The sequence below is a fragment of the Tupaia chinensis genome, unplaced genomic scaffold (genome assembly GCF_000334495.1).
Source record: "Tupaia chinensis unplaced genomic scaffold, TupChi_1.0 Scaffold144677_1, whole genome shotgun sequence".
Lineage (NCBI taxonomy): Eukaryota > Metazoa > Chordata > Mammalia > Scandentia > Tupaiidae > Tupaia > Tupaia belangeri.
Genome location: NW_006204538.1, coordinates 63,413 through 69,449, shown reverse-complemented (window position 1 = coordinate 69,449; position 6,037 = coordinate 63,413). Strand labels below are relative to the sequence as shown.

Genomic DNA, 6,037 nt, shown 5'->3' with positions numbered 1-6,037 from the left:
TAATATGGCTATATGACCTTGGCCGGTGAAGATGGAAGGTGAACCCACATGATAGGTGCCTACTGCCAGAAAATGACTGTAGGTGTGATCAAAGTATGGCAAATGACAAGGGATAATGGCTGTTTGTAGTCTATGGATGTAATGAATTGTGATGCAATGGCATGTTCAATTATGGCGAGTGCCTGACGGCCCTCAGTTGTAAGTGTCCGATGCGAACTGGGATGGGGATCCCCCTGTAGGACATCGAATAATGGTTTAAGTTGTCTTGTGGTTAGTTTAAGATACGGGTGGATACAGTTAATGTTGCCCAATATGTTACCAAATAATTTTTGGAAATCATTTAGAGTTTTTAGATTATCAAGTCTGAATTGAGGTTTTGGGGTTAGGATTTTTTGACCAGAGAGTTGAAATCCTAAGTAGGTATATGGGTCTTTTAGCTGGGTCTTTTCCGGTGGATTTTTTAATCCATGGGCAGATAGTTGTTCTTTAAGGTCCTGGAAACACTGTAAAACCAATTGGCCGTTCTCGCCTGTGATTAATATATCATCCATGTAATGAACAGTATACATATCGGTTCATTTTTGTCTGACTGACAGGATATGTAGAGGATGAAACATTTTTGGCAAAGCGTAGGGCTATTGGTCATGCCCTGAGGCAGGACCTGCCACTCATAACGTTTCATTGGTTCTTTAAAGTTAGTTGATGGAATACTAAAGGCAAATCTTTTCCGATCCAAAGGATGTAGGAGAATAGTAAAAAAAGCAACCTTGGAGGTCAATAACTACTTTAAAGAAATTAAGGGATATGGCTATTGGAGATGGTAGCCCAGGTTGAAGTGCTCCCATTGGAATCATGGTTTTGTTGATTGCTCTTAAGTCTTGGAGCAGGCGCCATTTTCCTGATATTTTTATTGATAACAAAAATGGGAGTATTCCGTGGTGAGGTACTCTCCATGATATGTCCTGCCTCAAATTGTTCCTGTACTAACAGTTGAACAGTCTGCAGCTTTTCAAAAGGCAAAGGCCATTGATAAACCCACACCAGAGTATTATCTTTCCAAGTGATCCGATCCGCGTGGGGCACAGGAATGTCAATGGCCGCTAGGGAAAATTTCCCAGTCCAGCTCTATCCAGTTTAGGTTCAGGCAGTAGGGGTTGAACAATGCCTGACTCATTTTTTCCCAAGCCTTTTCCTGGTGTATAACCCTGGGCCAGCATTTGTGCAGTGACTGTGTCATTTGGACTAAACATCAAGAGATTCATTTGTGACAAGTCTCCTCCCCACAAGTTAATAGGAAGGCCTTGTATTACAAAAGGTTGAATGTGTCCCTGATTGCCTTCTTTATCTGCCCATTGTAGCATTTTTGAACTTCTCTCAGGATTTTGACTTTGTCTAATACATTTTAAATTAGTCAGTGTTGGGACCAAAGGCCAGGACTGGGGCCAATTGTCTTTTTTAATAATAGTAACATCAGCTCTAGTGTCTATTAGTCCAGAAAATTGTTTTCCATCCAATCACAAGGTAAGCATTGGTTTAGTTGGAGAAATTTGTTGTACCCAATAGGCATCTGAAGAACCAAAGCCTTTGTTGTCCCACGAGGAGGCTTGGATATTGTTTTGAGTCGGGAGCAATGGAAGGAGCAGGAGTTGAGCTATGTGTTTGTTGGCAGGGATGGTTGTAACTGAATTTGGAGAAGAGGCCATAATCTTAATCTCCCCTTTAAAATCATTTTCTATTACACCAGGAAGACCTGAAGTCCGTCCATGGTGGCACTACTGCGCTGTAGGAGTATAGCGAAGGGTTTGGGTGGCAGAGGGCCAAAGACCCCAGTAGATAGCACTTGAATACCCATTTCTGGTGTTAATACTGTGTAGGCAGTGGAACAGAGGTCCAGTCCTGCACTTCCTGGTGTTGCTCTGGAGAGGTCTGAAATGGATTGTTGTTGTTGCTGGGTGGAACAAACTCTAGAGCCCCAAAAGCTTGTTTGGGTTGGGGGTCCTGGGGTGGGCCCCTATTCCTGTTTCCCAAATTAGATGGAAGGGACTGACCATGGATTTTAGTTTTTGATCAGCATTCTTGGGGAAGGTGGCGTCCCTTAAGGCATCTAGAGCATAAGGGGAGTTTTTGCTTTGGCCTTGTGTCAAGAGACCTCTTAACCCGACATTGTTTGGCCATATGTCCGGGTCATCTGCAGTTGAAGCAATTGTTGTGAGAGAGAAAATGCTGGACGGGAGCGCTTTGAAGGGCAGCAGACAGGGCTAGTCCCTGATTGTAAGATTTAGAGTCTACGTCCGAACAAAGACGTATATACCCAGACAAATCGGTTTTCTTTCTATGTGGCCTAATCGCTGCATGGCAGGCGGCATTTGCATTTTCAAACACTAATTCTTTAATAATTCGTTTTAATAATGTGTTTTCTTGGGCATTACCAAAAATTCTTTCTGTGGCCTTAATCAGTCGGTTAGCGAATTCTGAGAAAGGCTCTCCGGGGCCTTGTCTGATGCTAGTAAGGGAAGTATCAAGGTCGCCTTTTGTAGGGAGCCTTTTCCAAGCTTTTAAGCCAGCTTATGGATTTGAGCAAATAAACCAGGGTTGTATTGTAGCTGGTTTTCATGGATTGAATAATTACCGTCTCCAAGTAGCATGTCTAAGGTTCACTTGTTAAGAGCCTGAGCGTTACGGCGGGCCACATCCTTGCAAACCTCTGTGTATTCTGATTTCCAAAGTAAATAATCTCCTCCAGAGAGCACAGCTCTCGTCAAGGTTTGCCAATCTGATGGCGTAAGTCATCCTTCAGTAATGGTCTCCAATAAGGTAAGTATATAAGGGGCTAATGCACCATATTGGGTAATAGCTGTTTTAAGTTCCTTTATAAGTTTGAAATCAAAACCATTATATCTCCTCCAAACATTGTCTTGTTGGTCGGTAACTTCCATAACCGGAAAAGTCTCATAAGTTACTTTCAGTTTATGGTGGGCTGTTTTTAGGATTATATTTGTGGGAGTTTTTAATTGTTCCAATTGTAGAATTAACTGACAGTGTTCTTTTTCTAATTGGACTTGTTCTTTTAACTGTTCAATTTTTTTAATAAGTTCTTGTTTTGAATTATCGAGGGGCGGCACTGAAACATTATAAGGCGGCAGCCGCCTTTTAAAGGATGGCCAACTAAGATTGTTACTTTTTGTTGCTTCTGCCTCTAGAACTTCTTCCTCGGAGCTAGTTTGTTCCTCATCAGAATAATTTTTGAATTTGGAAAGGGAGGGGTATAATTTTTTCTTTGGTTCATGTGAAATTTTTAAGGCGTTATTATTTTCTTTTTGGTTCTTTGGACTCTTAAGCCTCTCACTTTTCTGTGTAATGTCCTCATCACTATCTAAGGATATAAGGTCTATATTTTGGACATTTTTAGACTCCGGGATATCTGAGGGAACAACACTCTTTTCTTTGGGTAGCTCGTTCTGCATAATCTGCTCTCCCTCGGCAAGAATAGCAGTGATTTTGGGGTCATTAGGATGGAAACTAAGGATTTCATTTATTAGATTCCAGTAGGAAAATGTGGTTATGGGAACCTTTTCTGGGCCAAAGGTGGAGTAGTAATCTTTAAGGGTATCTCCAACCCTTCTCCACCTTTTTTCATCAATAGTTCCCTCTTGAGGAAACCATGGACATACATCTTTCAGAAAATCGAAAAAGGTGAGCAGTTGTTTAACTTTTACTTTAACTCCTTGGGTTTTAAGTGTTTCTTCAATCCCTGAATAAAGAACTCGTGCTGGCTAAGCTCTTGTCCCATTATAGTCTATGCTATAACCCAGATATCATGAGTGAGTACTCACCGGGATGCCGTCTTCTGCGTCCCCTGAAGTTATTCCACGGACTTCTGACTTGCCCCTCTCTGGGGTCTTCTTATTCCTCTTCAGAATCTTCAGGAACCTGTCACTATCTCTCATACTCAGTGTCCCTGTTCAGGTGCCAGATGTCCCGGCCCACAGGAAAATTGAACAGGCTACCTGAGTGAGAGAGCGGAGGTCTGGAACCGGCACAGCATCATAACACGAGAGCAAAACCGTGTCACAGCTCTAAATGGTATACAGTCGCTCGTTTATTGAGGGCCAGAGAACATTCTTATATACACAGCAGGGTGGTAATTGGTTGCCCAATATGTAAATGAAGGATATATTTTGGACCAGTAATTGATTGTTTTGTCAGGGGGCGTTAACCAGAGGGTGAGCTTAGGGGTGGATTGCTGTCACGGACCTGATTGAGAAGCTGCTTGTAGATGTTAGCTAGGTTGGGGAGCCTAGGGGCAGATTGTTTACTCCCAGAATAGGGAAGTCTGGAGGTCATCCTGTGAAAGTCATTTCAGTCATTTTGGTGCATGTGGCTCTCCACACCAGTGGATACATATATTCGCTCTGGTACTTACAACAGGAAACCAGTCTTAACCTATACTCCCGGCTCAGATGTGGCTGGGTTAATAGAAGCTGTTGCAGATAATGTCTCTGGGGGCTATGCAGAATATGTTCTTTCATCTTCTCATACGATTTTTAAAGTTTCTGAAAAGCTGGACTTTAAGCAAGGTGCCGCCATTAGTGTCCCATCTTTTACTGCTTATCAAGCTCTGTTACACAGTGCCCTTGTGAAGGCTGGAGAAAGTGTTTGGGTTCACGGGACTAGTGGAAGAGTTGGAATAGCAGCATGCCACATTGCTAGAGCTTATGGTTTAAAGGTTTTGGGCACAGCTGGTACTGACTGTTTTGCAAAATGGAGCCCCTGAAGTGTTTAATCACAGAGTAGTTAATTATATTGATAAAATTAAGAAATCTGTTGGTGAAAAAGAAATTGATGTGGTTATTGAAATGCTAATGTAAATCTTAGTAATTATTTGAATCTTCTTCCACATGGAGGACGAGTAATAGTTGTTGGAAGCAGAGGTCCTATTGGAATAAACCCAGGAGATACCATGACAAAGGTGTCCAGTATAATTGGAGTTACTCTCTTTGCATCAACCAAAGAGGAATTTGAGGAATGTGCTTCAGCCCTTGAAGCCAGAATGGAAATTGGTTGGTTGAAACATATAGTAGGCTCTCAATTTCCATCGGAGAAGGTGAACCAAGCTCATGAAAATATCATTCATGGTAGTGGAGCTACTAGAAAAATGATTCTTCTCTTATGATGGTTAACTCATGGATTTCCTTTGCAAGTCAAAGTTTTTACCCCACAGTTTTACTTACACTTTTTTTCCTTTAATTAACGTTCATCTGGTTGAGTAACTTTGTTATATTAGAAAACAAGATTTTTCGTTGGAGAGAGCAGAGGCAGTAAACTATACTTACAGTTTGCAATATTTTTTATACTTTTACTCTCAAATCAAGGAGTGGTTACAGAAGAAAATAGGATGTTATTGGGTTCATTTGACTTTGTGAGTTTTTCCAGAAATTCCTAACTGGTGTCTGATTAATTCCATAACTTTGACAACACAGGATAATCCAAATTAGACTGTTCAATTTCCAAGGGTTTCCAAACCTACTTATCTTTACAAAGACTCTGACGTCTCTGATCAGCCCATAACTGCATTTTATTCTGAAGATTTTTCTGAACTAAAAAAACTCCTTTTCTAAATTAATGTTGTCATGTTGCCCTGAGATCCTCCTGGGATGCTGCATTGCTCACTAATGGTTCCAGGATATTTCTAGTTCAAATCACACAGTTTGGTTTTGTCTAGGACTTTGTGGATGGTCCACATGAATGCTACATGTATCTGTTTCCTCCTTAAAACCCTCATTGTCACACATCCCACCTCATGCTGGGTCAACTCATTAGTCAATGCACAATTTCTCTGCACCCCTGGGCTCACCATTCAAGGGCAGCTCTAGGACCCAGTGCCTCCTGACTCTGTTCCTGAGAGCCTATCATTCTCTGTCCAAGGTGAAGCCTATTATCAATAGGCCACTCTTTGGCAATAACTGCCCAGACAGGCCTCTGGGACTAGTTCTGGGTAAGTGATTGGCCCTATCCTGCAACACTGAGTGTCCTGTCT

General features: G+C 41.8%; 1 pseudogene; it reads left to right on the top strand.

Moving 5' to 3' along the window:
• Positions 1-1,763: 1,763 nt before the first annotated feature.
• LOC102501254 (quinone oxidoreductase-like) lies at positions 1,764-5,173 on the top strand (annotated as a pseudogene).
• The last annotated feature ends 864 nt before the right edge of the window (positions 5,174-6,037 follow it).